This window comes from Molothrus aeneus, chromosome 9 (assembly GCF_037042795.1).
Source record: "Molothrus aeneus isolate 106 chromosome 9, BPBGC_Maene_1.0, whole genome shotgun sequence".
Lineage (NCBI taxonomy): Eukaryota > Metazoa > Chordata > Aves > Passeriformes > Icteridae > Molothrus > Molothrus aeneus.
The window spans coordinates 25,928,109-25,943,624 of record NC_089654.1 but is presented as its reverse complement, the minus strand read 5'-3'; the positions used below and the strand labels follow the sequence as shown (position 1 = coordinate 25,943,624).

At 39.7% G+C, this 15,516-nt stretch overlaps 1 protein-coding gene across 2 annotated transcripts in view; it reads left to right on the top strand.

The window, feature by feature from the left end:
- Positions 1 to 15,516, top strand: part of LOC136560263 (BMP/retinoic acid-inducible neural-specific protein 3) — a 202,186-nt gene that overhangs the window by 173,889 nt on the left and 12,781 nt on the right. The window lies entirely within an intron of this gene.

Here is a 15,516-nt window from a genome sequence, read left to right as displayed (position 1 = left end):
AATTTTATTTTTATAGACATATGGTGTTAAAAAAATCAAGAAAAACATGGGTTAAGAAAAAGCTGCTAAAGAATTTCAGCTATAAAATATGCAGCACATTTAATACCCAGTGTAGGTGCACAGTACTGAAGATCTTGCTTTTGGCCTTTTGGCTTTTACTGTGACCAAACTGCTGTAAAGGACTTTTCCTCAGGCCAGATTTAAAGACATCTTCATCACCTATCCACATGAATCACTTGCACAGACAACATCAGAGCCAGCACTGCGGTGACTCACAAGGCTTGGAAGTCTACACTTTAAAATAATTACTTGACATGTGGATAGATGCTGGCACACATTTCTGGGCTTGGCAGCTCCTGTTTGCCCCTGGCCTGGTGACCATCTGTGTTTGCAGCCATGGCATGTGACAGGGTGGCTATAAGCCTCTCTGGACAGCACCCCAGCCCCTTCTGCACGACAATGTACTCCCCAAATGCAGCTGGAGGTCAGGGAAGGACACCAGAGGGAGATATTGGATCTTGGAGCACCCTGGGCTTCAGGCTGTCCCAAGTCCAGAAAGTTTTAGTATTGTCCAGATTTGCTGTATAATAACAGCATACTTGAACAGGGAGGTTATAAAATCTACCATAAGGGCATATCTTTTATCATCTAGGAGTTATTAAGTGAGACATGTACAAACTAAGTAAAAATGAGCTTTTTCTTCAGCATCACCACAATATAAGGAATATCTAAAGCTGTTGCAGAGCATCCAAAGGAAGGCACGAGGATGGTGAAGAGCCTCGAGGTGAAGCCGTGTGAGGAGCAGCTGAGAGAACTTGGTCTGCTCAGCCTGGGGAGGAGGAGACTGAGGGGAGAGCTCAGTGCAGTTACAGCTTCCTTGGGAATGGGACAGGAGGGACAGACACTGATCTCTGCTCCCTGGGACAGGGACAGGGCCCAGGGAATGGCTGGAGCTGTGCCAGGGAGGTTTAGGTTGGAGCTCAGGGAAAGGTTCTTCCCCAGAGGGTGCTGGCACTGCCCAGGCTCCCCAGGGCATGGGCACAGCCCCAAGGCTGCCAGAGCCCCAGGAGGGTTTGGACAAAGCTCCCAGGGGTGCACAGGCTGGGATTGTTGGGGTGTCTGTGCTGGGACAGGGGTCTGGATCCATGATCCCTTTGGATCCCTTCCAACTCAATGTCTTCTGTGATTTTGTAGTCAGGAATCCTCTGTGGATCCACCAAATTCCCTCAGTCTACAGCCAGCACAGTCACCCAGCCTGGCCCAGGTCTGATCTCCCTCATTCTCTGTTTCCCTTGTGTCCCTTCCTGGGGACAGCCAGGGTGTTTGTCACAGAGGGGTCCCAGCCCAGGCTGCCATCAGCTGCTGGAACATAAACACTTCTCTGGGCTGTGCTGTTTGAAGGAAAAATCCCTCTCCTCTGTGGGGAGGTGGTGCTAATGCAAAGCACTGGAAAGCTTTGACACAAGTGCAGAGAAAAGGGGGGATGAAGGCTGGACTTGTACTTGTGGGGTGGGGGATATTTTCAGGCATATCCATATTTCAGACAAAGCCTTTCATTGCTCCGATGCCTCAATTTGACAACGAGCTCTGTGCTTGTCAGGTCAGGTCTGTCAACATTGAAAATGAGCTTTTCATGATCAGAATCAGAAAAAAAAATCTTAGTTAAGCAAGTGGAAGAACTGTGAGACATGGAAATGGACAGAGACTAGTGAGTGTCTGATATTCCTCACCTGGGATAAGTCATACTGAATTTACTTTCTGAGATTGCTCACAAGGTGAGGTGCCATCTCCTCAAGGGGCATCAAACACCATTCTTTAACCTTCAGGGTTGTGCCCCAGATCATCTTATAGGAGGACATAGAGTTGCTTTGAATAGATAAATTTGAAGATAGAGTTGCTTTGAATAGATAAATTTGAAGTTTCAGTCCTGAAGATGATGGGAATTTCAAGCCTTTGACTTTTAAAAATAATTTGTAAAGTACTATAAATGTGTATCTGACTTGTTTATAATGTGCAATGTGTACTCTTCATTCTTTATACATTTATAAATCAATCCTTGGCTTCTAACATGCAGAATGCACAAACCCCATTGTTATGGACTTTCAAAAGCCATATTCCTGGGAGCAAGATCTGTATCTGGCTAGTATGTAAGAAGATTAGATAAAAGAAATAAATTCTCCCCTGTGAGGGTGGGCAGGCCCTGGCACAGGGTGCCCAGAGCAGCTGTGGCTGCCCCTGCATCCCTGGCAGTGCCCAAGGCCAGGCTGGATGGGGCTTGGAGCAACCTGGGACAGTGGAAGGTGTCCCTGCCCATGGCAGGGGTGGCAGTGAGTAAAGTTTAAAGTTCCTTCCAGTCCAAACCATTCCACGAGTTTATGAGAAGATTTGTACAAAGTTTCACCTGACTGATTCCTGCTAGGCTGTTTTTCCATTTGCAACACAAAGAAAGAAATAACTCATATATGTCAGCTTCAAAATTATTAAAACTTAATTACTCTTTCTTATTTACAATCTATTACGTCTTCTATAAACTGAAATTTTGTTGATTTTTGGTGTAATGTATTCTCTTTATTCTCTCATATGATCTTGATAAGAGGAAAATAGGTGGATAGAAAGAAGTTGAAGGGTAAAGTGTCAGGAAGCATTCAATTTTTCTGATTGAGGTGTTAGATAAGAATTCAGTTTGTGCATAATTACTGTGGATACTTTCAAGTGTAATTTATGAATAAAAACATTAGGGAAAATATATACAAGAGTAGTTATTGGTTTTAGACACATAAAGAAGCCTCTGAAAAATTAAAATTAAGAATTCATTACTGGTGTCTCATGTAGTAGCTATATCCTGATTGGTAAAGACTTGTGTTTTGGAAGGAATTTATCCCCCCAGAGAGGAGCCAGGCAGACAGCCCAGGAGCATCCAGCCCTCTGTGCTCCTGGAGGGACAGGAATCAGCAGCAGGCCCAGGCTTGCGCTGCCTTGCCAACAAATGTCACCTTTCCCTGGGAAGGATCCCAGCTGGGAGGGTGAGAGCAACTCCATGCTAAACAATAAACCCAGAGTGGTTTTATTCTCTGCTGGCTGTGGTGTGACATGTCCTGTGTGCACACAAGCATTGCTCTTGATGCATTCACCTCATGCTCTGTGTTGCCAGAACATTTACGTCCCTGACAGGTTTCTTACAAACTCAGTGGAGCCCCTCAGTGCACCCAGAAATTCTGACAAACAGGAATCCTTCAGTCCTGGGTTGTTTGGGTGAGAAAGGACCTTAAAGCTCATCCAGTTCCATGGGAAGAGGATGCCTTCCACCAGACCAGGTTGCTCCAAGCACCTTCCAGCTCCATCCTCCCTGTCCTTTGTCACTGTTCAAAAGGCACAGACCTACACTGATGCAAATTTCCCATGTTTTTATCCTTTTGGAGAAGTGCCATGAATATACTTCAGAAAATGAACATAAAGCACTGTGTTATCAGTAATATTCTTTTTAAAAAACCCTGAATTTTAGAATAATTTTTAGGCAGGAAACAAAAAAGCTTCAGGCTGAGAGGATGCAGATGAATTTTATTGCACCAGCAAGTGAAGGAGATCAGGGCCTTAAAACAACCTTTTAAATTAAGATGAAATTGTCTTGCTATCAAGTTCCTACCTCCACATTACATCCTGACCAGTGTTTTGGAATTAAACAGTTGTCTCCTTATCCTAAATCTGCATAATTACCAATGACAAAGAGAAAATCAAATGCCCCAGATATCTGAGTGCCGTGGCTTCAACCCACACTTCTGCAGGAAATGGCAGGAAGGGGTTTTTTTCCACAGGGCACCAGAATTCATGTGAGGAACTCATGGAAATCTCATCCTGAGATCCCATGTGATCTATCCCAGGCAGGCAATGCTGACTCAGAACACAGAGTCTGTTTATCCCTTATTTTGGACTCTGGGACACATTAACAAGATACAATCAGTGCAGCAGTTTAAAATGGGTAAGCACAGACCACTACAAAATTCTCCTCGAGCAGCAGATGACACAGCACAGCTGCAGAAGGCATAAATTCCAATTAATTTGTAAGGAATTTATCCCAGTCAGGATTAGATCAGATTTCTAGAAACTGATCTTTGAAATGATGGGTGATGGTGAGTATAAAATAAAGGACTTACCTATTGCAAGGAGCAGAACTAATGGCACTCCAGACAAAAGGGGACACTTGCTAATTTTCTAACATAGTTCTATTGTATTATCTTTAATAACTGACTTATCTCAACAGTTGAGATATTAAAATGAGAAGATGACCTAAACCAATCTAAAGCCTTCTCTGAATTCCACCCAGAATCGCCTTCTCTTTGCAATGAATCTATTTGCTTAAAACTCAAGAAATTATTAATGTAATTACAACTTTTACAGAAAGGCAAGCTTTGTTTCGCTCATTGCGAAACTGCCACTATATTTACCACAAAATTTACTTTCTCCAGGTTTTTGTTATAAAAATCATGAAGTTTTAAATTTTTTTTATTATTTTCCTATGTGGCTTTTTAGTCATTCAGATTCTTAGATAATTAGTTCCTGCCCTACTCGTATGACAGGAAAAACTTCAACATGCCTCAAACCTCTCCTGTTACATAAAAGTACAGCAGACATCAGCATTTGTTGCATTAATTAAAATTAATGTATGTCTTTGTGTTAAAAAAGAAATTTGGAATGAATTTACCTCTTTGAAAGACACTGCCTTTTAAAAAGCAATTAGAAATCTCTATCAACATGGGTTAGACTTTGTTAAATTTCTTTGTTAAATTTAATTATATTTCCATTCCTTATTTTAAACAGTGATATTTCCAACAGGATCTGATATTAGGATCATTTCCTTAAACTTTTAGTAATTTGTTGTGGGTTTTTTTAAATCTTCCAAATTTAAGACACTGGTTGATGGTAGTGAAGATGAAATCCTAAACTAGTCTTTAATTGGCCTTAGAAGAGCCCAAAGGCATCGTGTCCTTGAAACTGTGCATATATTTTTCCACATATTTTTGAACAAAGCTGCCTTAATTTTGGAAAAAATTAGGAACAATAACTGATGATTTTTTTAATGTAAGTTGATAGCTTACCATCTGTGTAGATTGCTTCATCAGTGCATTATCTGCAGCAAGCGCTACTGGGTTGGATCATTCCTGGAGTGATGGCTGAGATGGAGTATAAATATAAACCAGACAGTTGGCAAATGTGGCCAAGATGGGAGCAAGGCACTGGGAAATGGAAAGCTGAGCTGCTGACGGGGCTGGCCCAGCCTGCCTTGACAAAACTTCAGTTAAATAAGCTCTGAGCAGAGACCAATGTAGCAAATCCCAGGCCAGCATGCAGACTTTCTGTTTCATCAATTTAGCCCTTGATACCTCACAAAACCCTTGAGCAGCAGTTTCTGTCTTGCTGAGTCCAGCCCATGGTTTAATGAGTCTTGCCACTTGGTTGTTGGACATTAAGTGATTTTTTATTTCTTCTGCTGACCATCTGCTGCATATTCCCACTTACTCCTCTATGTACACCCACATTTGGATATAACATCAACTGTGGGGAGAGAAAACATTTTACTTGTGGATTAAGAGACGAGCAAAAGTCCATAAAAGCCAGAATCCTCAGCTTGAAATGACAGAAGTAGAGAAACAGGTTTCCAGCCATGAATATTTAAAAGGAAGTCTATACAGAATTTCTGCATCTGGGTTTCCAAGTGTTGCTGCAACTTAGGGTTGGATTAACTTCAAAGACCAAAATAGACCCTCTGTCTGTGAAAAGCAGAATTTCTCTGCACTGAATAGAGATTAGTGTCCTGCCACAGAGCAGTGAAGCTTTATAAAGAGGGTTTCTACACGAGGCACCTGTGAATCTTGGCTAATAATGACTCCAGAGCCTGTTTCTTCTTTTTTAGCTGAATAGCAGACAGACATCTGGTTATAGAGCTCTATAGAGAAATTCAGATGAATGGTGCCATGCATTTGTGAAATCCATGACATTGAGAGGCTCACAATCTAGAGGATCACACATCTCACCCGAACTTTCAAATTTGTGTCACAAAAAACTTATTTAATCTATTTCACCTTTGAAGTTTGCGAGAGCATTCACTATGTTCTTGTTCCCCATTTCACTTTTCTTGATAAGGAAATGGAGCTAACATCCTGTGTCTATGAAATTCACAAAATTTGTATGCCATTCCTGGTTTAAATACCTAACCCTAATAGTAAACACCACCAGAAATTCCTTTGCAGATCGTAATCCTTAAAAACTGATCTAAAATATACAACACTGCACACACAAAATCATATTCATGTTTACCTGTGATAAAAAGAACATTTGAAGAACTCTTTCTTTAACAAAAGTATGCAATTTTCCTTCAAAATTGTAATTGTCAAGTAAAAACTTCTTGAGTATACAAGTTATGTTGCACAGAAGTTTGCCTCTCAAAAGAAAAAAAAAGGGTTTCTCAAGTCCATTCTCAGGAGTTTTATAACTCCTGACTTGTGATAACTCCTGTTTATAACTCCTGTTCTGACTTGTGATTCTGCTGTTACTCTCTGAGAAACTTCATTTTAGGGGTGTACATCACAGACTGATCCCTCTGAGTTGCAGAGCTTGCCCCACTTTGGAAGAAGAGGGTGGTTCCCATCATTTCCAAGGGTCTGATCTGAGGTGTTGCCTTGATGATTTAGTAGAAAACTGGTTTGCAACTATCAGATAAAAAAGTAGTAACCAGATAAAAAACCAGAAACCAGTTGTTTCCTTTCTTCCTGACCTTGTCATATAGATCCTGGAATCATGGGGTGGTTTAGGATGGAAGGGACCTCAAAGCCCAACCAGTGCCACCCCTGCCATGGGCAGGGACACCTTCCACTGGCCCAGGATGCTCCAAGCCCTGTCCAACCTGGCCTTGAACATTTCCAGGGATCCAGGGGCAGCCACAGCTGCTCTGGGCACCCTGTGCCAGGGTCTGCCCACCCTGGCAGGGAAGGATTTTTTCCTAATGCCTAATCTAATTAATATCCTTTTTTTAAAAATCTAAACTCAGTTGCTTGGTCACCATTCAAATCCAGCCATCCCATCAATGCTTTCAGCTCCAGGAAAGAAGTGAGCAGTTCTAAGTATCACTTGTTTTCACTCTTAAGTCTGCAAGCTCCCACAGGCCCCAAGAAGAATTTAATGTCTTTATTGGCAATATCAGTCAAGCATGAATTCATACTTGTGAACCCCAAATGTTCTCATCTCTTGTACCCATAATGATGTGGGTTTGCCATTTGTGCTCAGTAGCCTCATGAAAAGTGCAGATCTGAAATCACTTCAGATAACCCATAAAGAAACAGAATTATTGAACTACTTCTGGGTTTTTCTTAAGTGTTTAACATGTTATATTCAGGTCTGGAGGCTGTCACAGTGCTGAGGTTTCATTTGCTCACCTAGAGCTTTTGGCTGCTCTGCATATGTTGTTGACATCAGAGGGTGCTGAATTACCATTTCCACGGGAGGAGAGGAAAAGATTGAGTGCTTAATTTCTTGAGAAGATAGCTTTTAAAATGCAGTTAGGGTGTGCAACTGCCAGTACTGAGGCACCTGAATGGCAGCACCACTTTGCATACCTTTAAGCTGTAAAGTAAAACTGAGTGTGATTAATGGGATGGCTTTGCACATAACAGCACAGCTGGGGATTATGTTATTTTATATTCATCTTCCAAACTCCCATAAAAGTGGATTATTGTAGCATAGCACTTGTGAATAGCTACATGATGACTGGAGCCTTAACAGCTCCCGTGTTCTTACAAAAGGAAATGTACTCCTAGAAGCTCAGTCCTCCTCTGTGGAATTCACCCTTCAAGGAGGATGAGGAACATAAAAAAACCTGGAAAGCTGTTTGGGGGACATTGGGGCCATCATAAAAATATTGGAAGAGGTGCAAGTACTTGACTGAACATGAAGGGATATTTGCTGAGCTCCCGTGGCCCAGGTGGGCTGTGGAGGTGTGATGGGCATGGCTGGGGCTGGGCACAGGTAACCTGAGCACCACAGTTACAGCTGCCACTGTTCCCTGAGCCCCAAAGACATGGTGAGAGTGGGAAAAAGGTTTCAAGGAGAACACCTGAGCCTAAAGATGTGCCTCAGAATGTCCTGGTAGTGCATCCATGTTGGGAATTTTACACAAGATGACCTGAGCAGCAAGAGAGAGGTGAGAGGTACAGAAGTTATATAGATATAGAGGAGAAATATATTAATAGAGCTGTGAACAGCTCTGCAAAAAAGGATATTAGGTTTTTGAGCCTAAAGATTTGCCCCAAGGTGTCCTGGTAGTGCATCCATGTTGGGAATTGTACACAAGATGACCTGAGCAGCAAGAGAGAGGTAGAGGTACAGAAGTTATGTAGATACAGAGGAGAAATATATATATATATAAAATATATTTTATATATATTATATAATATATATTATATACATTTTATATATATATACATACACACACACACATAATATATATAGAGGAGAAATATATTATTATATATAGATAATAGAGCTGTGAACAGCTCTGCAAAAAAGGGTATTAGGTTTTTGAGCATAAAGGTTTGCCCCAGGGTGTCCTGGCATTGCATCCATGTTGGAAACTGTACACAAGCACCTGGATGACCTGAGCAGCAAGAGAGAGGTGAGAGGTACAGAAATTATATAGATATGGAGGAGAAAAATATTAATAGAGATGTGAAAAGCTCTGCATAAAAGGGTATTTGACTTATGGTTCTCATTGCCCACTAATTGCAAGATAAAAATTTGCAGCCATCTAAACTCTGCTGAAACCCAGCTGGAATTGGAATTGCTGCCATGTGTCATGTGAAAACCCTATCATAAAAGAAGAGTTTTTAATGGACACTTGGCATCAGCTGGAAGATGCCCACTGATCTCATGGCAAAAGAATCATGGTTCTCCCTTATGGTGACTCTCTAAATTAAACTGCTTTTTCATAAAGAATAAATGTTTCCTTGATTCATTATCTTTGATTCTATTACTTGTGAGGAATTGAGTCACAAAAAGAGAAATTTCTTATCACTTAAGTTTTTCTCCCCATTCCTTTTTGCTGTTATTTGTGAGACAATATAAATGGATCAGTAATTAAATATTAATACTCTAATTTCATTAATTTTAACTGTATAGGTATCTAAAAGGATTCAGGTTGATTCTGCAGCAGGAATTCAATTGATCTGCAGAAAATCCTGCTCTCAGTCTGGCAGATATCAAAGAGATACAGTACAAAGAATATTAGCCATAAATAATTAAAATTTTTCTAAAGTTTCTTTTCACAAATAAAATTTAATGAGTAGGATTTTGGCTATTAAAATTTACTTTCAATAGAAGAATAATACTCATTATTTTCACTTTTCTGTAGCCTGTGTTATTCAGAATGTATGTTAAGGACCAGATCAGCTGCTGACATGGCCTCAATACCAAATTTACTGTAATAATATTTATTTTGTCATGGATGTGTTACACTTTTAGTGAATGAATAAGAGAAAATATTACCTGTATTTTAATCACTCCCCCCCCCCAATTTTCTGTGGAAAATCTCCATTTTTTCATCTGTTTATTCGTAAGCATATGGTATTGCACACATTTACGAGGCAATGATGGTGTACTTAACTAAAGCTAAACACTGAACTATTTTCCATGCATTACTGCAGTGCCACTTCTGTGCTCCTTAAGTTTTTATAAGGACAGATCCCACTAGGAGAAGCATAAATTTAATAAGGAATATTTAGCAGGTCAGCAAGAAACGAATAATAACAGGTGATATTGCTTTGCCTCAAAACAAGTAGGAATAATGCAAATATACCAACCTTAGCAAAACCCTTTGAATGATAAATAATGTAAATGCCTATTAACATATTGTGGTCTATGGTTAAAACATATTCTGATTCTTTATGCTTTTAAAAATATGTTGAAATAATAGTTTGAGGTTTTTTTCAGGATTTTTTTTTTAATTTAAAATGGGGAAAAAATTAGTCAAGGAGAAAATAGTTCTGTAAGTGCTGAAATTATCAAGTCCTGCTTCTCTATAAATTAGCCTCTCATTGCTGAATTCCCATCTGAATCTATGGATTATTTGGGCTCACATTGCAAATTAACAGCTTCTCCATTCTATGGACTCTCTTACTATTTTCATAAAACATGGAGAAACTCAATGCTCTTGATAATTCTGACCCTTTCCAAATTTTTTAGATATTACCTGAACACTTCCAGATCATGTTGGCAGAAATAGCAGAGGAATGGTAGGCAGCACTGACAGACAGTGCTACTAAATAAACCTTTTTCCCCTCAGAATCCAAGTGGGAGCACATGCAACATTAAACCAAAACAAGCCAAACAAGGTTCCTTTGGGGTCCCAAATGAGAACACTTAAATGGCAGTGAGATTATTGGAAGCCTCAGAACCAGAAACCAGGAGATACTCACACTTGAAAACTCTATGTTCATATATGACCACATTTTTTCCTAAAATTCCCTCTGTTTCAAATAATTTATGCACATCTATTTGCTGTTTTTTCCATTTGCTTTAAGATATCTCTTTATTATCAGCACAATCCTCATGGATGGATTCTCTTTTCCAGCTTTTGAAGAACACCAAGGAGGTGTGAGTTTGACAAGAAATTATGTGCAGATTTAAGGGTAAACAGAAAGAGCAAATTTATCTCCACATGAGAGTAACTGGAACAGTGCTACAGCAAAACTACTAATCTCTACAAATTCCTGGATATTGAAATGAGGGATCCATCAAAATCAGAGGGATAACATAAGCAGTTAATAGGAAATGCAAACGACCACTTGAATAAACTTAAAAAAACAAGCTTAAAAAACCATCACATCCAAGAAAATAAACTGTAAGTTTGAAGAAACAGTTGAAGCTGACAAAGTGCCTCATAAAATAGAGGATGTAGGAGCAGAATCTTAAACATCTTTTTCTTTAGTATTGGTATTAAATACCCATCAGGGTAGGGTTTGGCAAGTCAAAAATGTGAGAATCATTTTGCCTATCTATAGTAAGTTCTCCAAAGTAACAAACAGAAGTTCCCCCCACTACATACCTAGTGATCATGTGGAAAAGAGCAAATTTAGCAACAGATGGCAGGAAATGGAATTTGCTGTCTTATCAGGACAATAAAGCTGAAAACAGTTGGGTTAAACTTGTTACAAAGGGAAAAAAATCTAGCAAAAGAAAATAGGACAGACACTCTAGTTCACATTTATAGATTCTATTAAGGACAATCTGTTTTTAATTGGAGAGGGCTCCCTGAGCCTGAAAATGTAGTGCCTAAGAAAGTATTTGCAAGTTATTGTCATGCGGAACATGACTGCTGCTCATGCACTAAATTAAATTCACTGCTCAGTGACTCCACTCCTGTAGCAGCAAACCAGGAGAATCATGAGTGGTGTCTGGAACAGCACCTCCACCAATCCTTTACCTTGTAGTGGAGCCTGAGGAGAGAAGCTGATTTTTTTTTTTGTACAGCTCAGCTCAGTCCCTGCTGCTCAAAGGCTCTGAAAATGTCACACACAGGTGACTGGTGCCTTCAACACACTGGAATGGGCTGAAGGTCTCTGGCAACTGAACTGAGACATGAGAAATTCATGAGCCATTTTCTGTGTGAGAGAATGAAAAGACAAATAAATAAGAGACTGGGGGTAACTGCACAGAATACAGGGATAGCCTGGTTTTAGGGATGAGCCCAAATATTTGCACTTGTAAATTTGCAGGATTTCTCTTCTCTTTGGTTTTGTTGCTGTTTTAGGGTTGGTATTTGATAGGGAAAGGGAAAGGGAAAGGGAAAGGGAAAGGGAAAGGGAAAGGGAAAGGGAAAAGGAAAAGGAAAAGGGAAAGGGAAAGGGAAAGGGAAAGGGAAAGGGAAAAGGAAAAGGGAAAGGGAAAGGGAAAGGGAAAAGGAAAATGTGTGCTAGTTGTGAGTTCGCTGTGATGTGACCTCCTATGACCCTTTTGGGTCTCTTTGTCCTTGGCATGGTGTCCTTTGTGGGCAGAAAGTCTCATCCATCAATCACTTCTGAGAAAGATCTCTGCTCAAGGAGGAAAAGCATGGTAGCCATGTGCACTGTGAATCATCACTGGCAAAAGGAGGAAAAGTCATGTTTTATCCATTGCCATCTCTCTGATGTGGGGACAACATGCTGCTTCCACCCTCCTCCCAAATAAGAGAGCTGTTCCCTAACTGCTCTGGGTCTGGAACCAGAATAAGGCAATCCCCAGCACAATGGTTATTATGTATTTTCCTCAAGATTTGCTGAGTTTGCCTAGAAAAAAGTTTGCATACCATCTTTCATGTATTAGTAATGAATCTCCCTGTAATACTTAGAGGAAAACCTGGTCAGTGTTATGTACAAGGTGTTCATAATTAGCAGTCTCTTTATGGAAGATACTGCCCCTCTGTGCTCCAAAGAGAACATATATAAAGAAAAATAAATAAATGAATATTTTTAAAAAACAAAACAAACAACCCCCTTAAGCAGAAATTAAAATTAGTCAAGGAAAAAAAATTAAGAAATGCTTTCCAACATTAAAATAAATGTAATTTTGCTGCAGAATAGTATGAGAGTTGAGAAAGGTTATTTTTCTTTTGCTGCCACAATGCTAAGCCAGGTTTCTGCAGCAGCCTTTTGCACTTTTGGTCATCTCTTCACTTTGTGTCTGTTTTATCTAAAGTCCAGTTCTGTCTCTAAGCTGAGTCCTGACTCCAAGTCATGGTTCATGCTTTAGGAAAGGCCACAGGAATTATCTCTGCAGGGTCTTCTGGCAGAATTCAGCCAACCTTACAGCTCCCCTCCTGTTTCTGTACCTGAGGACTGGGCTTCACTTCAGGATTACCTGGAGGATCAACACCAAGATTTGGGGATGGGGGATTATACCTTGGCACTACAGATGTTGTTCTGCCCTCCATCTAATGGGTTTGTGTTTATGGGTTTGTGTTTTACATGCTAAACAGCATTACCTGCAAACCATAAAAGAGGAAAATATAAACTATACTAAAGAGGCCAAAGTTTAAAAGGTCTGTGAAACAACCTCAACAACCATGCTGAACTCAACTTCAGCAGAATATTTTAAGCAGAAGAATCAATCACATTGCAGATCAATAGGAAAACGACTCCCTTGGCAAGACAATGAAGCTTTCTCCCACAGCAACCCTATCTTCCTCTTTATAATGGTTATTTTTACCTTAATATCATCCTCAACTAGGAGATGGGAAATCATTGAGATCCTCAAGCTGCAGGATTTAGTAGGATGCATTAAAGATTAGGCCAGGACAATTCAAATGTTCTCCCCATCACAATCATTTCATGCTGGGAAGCTAAATGGTCTTTGAGTACCAAACAAGCCTTTATTTCTGGAGCTGAGGGTAGAGATATTCAAGAGTTCAAGTGCCCATTTGTGGTGGGGAGTCTATGCAGCAATTCAGTCCTGTGTGACAAAATAATAATTGAATGTGTTTCCATAGAAACTAAAGACAGCCAGTGAAAACTGCTGTAGAGTTTTAAAAGAATTCAGTCAAGTTTTATTTGAGTAAATAAGGATCACTGGCAATATACTGCTGGTTACAAGAACAGGTGCAACTCTTAAAATTACTTTTAAAATTACATCACTGAGCAGGAGCTCCTGTGGTTTCTCACAGAGCTACAGGTTGGTGTTAAAAATATTAGGACTATGTAAGTGATTGATCAGGAATGCTCTCAAGGTAAAGGGGTCCTTTTTACTACTGCCATAATTTTTTTTGGAGCAAGCCCATAGTGAGGTGAATTAGATAGATTAAGGGAGTAATCGGCATTCAGATAATAGTAATGCTTGACTAGTAATTGCTTTATTGCAATAAACAGCACTGATTGTAAAACTCCTGCCAGATGTAAAGCCAATGTTCATTTGCTCTCCTTGTATCATGGACAGTTTGGGGTTTGGAGAAGGAGTGTTTGGCTCTTAAGATTAAGCTTCAAAATCCAAGAAAGGATTTGAGCAGAGCCAATTTTTCTCTGACTTTCTGGGGATGTTGATCCTGGCTGTAAACAGCCTTGTGAGGAACACTGGGCTGTGTGTGGATTTGGGCTCCTCAGTCCTTTTGCCTCTGGCGATGGATGGTGTGGCAGAGGCAGTGGAATTGCTCACCAAGGTGAGAGTGTTTGTGCCCTGTTTACCTGCCTGTGACAAACCCTCTTACCTTCGCTGTCCATCAGGAGCACCACAGCTTGGGAAGAGGGAAAAGTCATCAATGACCCGACAAAGTGCAGGCTGAAAGAGATCCCACCAAAATCTGCAAACTCCCCTGTAATACAAATGCTAAGCCACCTTATCCACTAGAATCCATGTCAAAGATATTTCCAAACCCCACGTGTTGGACAAACAGGAGCAATCCTGGCTGATGTGTTTGCCTGAGGACATCAGCGCTATTTTTGTGGCTATTCCTTGTTATTCAGTGGTACTCACTGCACAGCAGGAAATCTTCTGCATCACAGAGGGGTGATAAAGATCCAGACTTGTATTTCAGCTCGTGGCTCTGCAGTTATCCCCCTCCAGTCCTCCCCATCCCTCACTGAAGCTCTAAACCCCCTGTGAGCACACCCTACAGCCCATTTCTATTTATTTGGTCTGGTTTGCACTTGGATTGGGATCTCCTCAAGGCAAAGGCTCTTGAAGCAGGTTGGATTTTTTCACTAAGGATCATGTCTTCAGGCTTTTGTTGTCACTTCTACTATAAATACAATAGAAGGTGCAATATTAAGAATGTATGGAACCCTTCTGGGTACATTTTGGCAGTGCTTTTACCCTGTAATTAAATATTTAAAAGCTAACACTGTGATATCCTTCGTGTTTCATGACCTCATTCATAATCTTAAAATTTAACCAACCTTCATGAGCTCCAAGAGTTTAAAGTGCAAAGATACTGAGCTACAGGTGGTGTAGAATTCTGTTAAAGAAAATGAGCTCCTTGCCATTTCTCTAGCCTCAGTAAAAAATTCAATTTTATCTCTTCATCATTCATTTCCATTAATTAGTATCATCACCATTCCCCTCATGCCATCATGACCCTTGTTCCCTTGGTTCATTCAGAGCCCCTGAGTGTGTGTTTGGGAGGAGCTGTTTGTTTTTTTTTCAGAGGATTTTTGTAGCTTTGCTTTTTGATTTTTCCCCTGATTTTCATCTAGTTTTTCTGGAAGGGACAGATAAACCTTTCTGAGAGTGTCTGGGGTATTGAGGAAAGTTCTGTATATATATATATATATATATATATATATATATATATATATATATATATATGTATATATGTATATATGAATGTGTGTATAGGTATATATGTATTTTTATATATTACATATATATATGTGTAATATATTAATGTAATATATATTACATTAATATATTTAAAAATATATAATATAAAATATATTATATGATATTACATATAATAATATATAATATATCATATATACTATTATATTATATATAATATATATAATA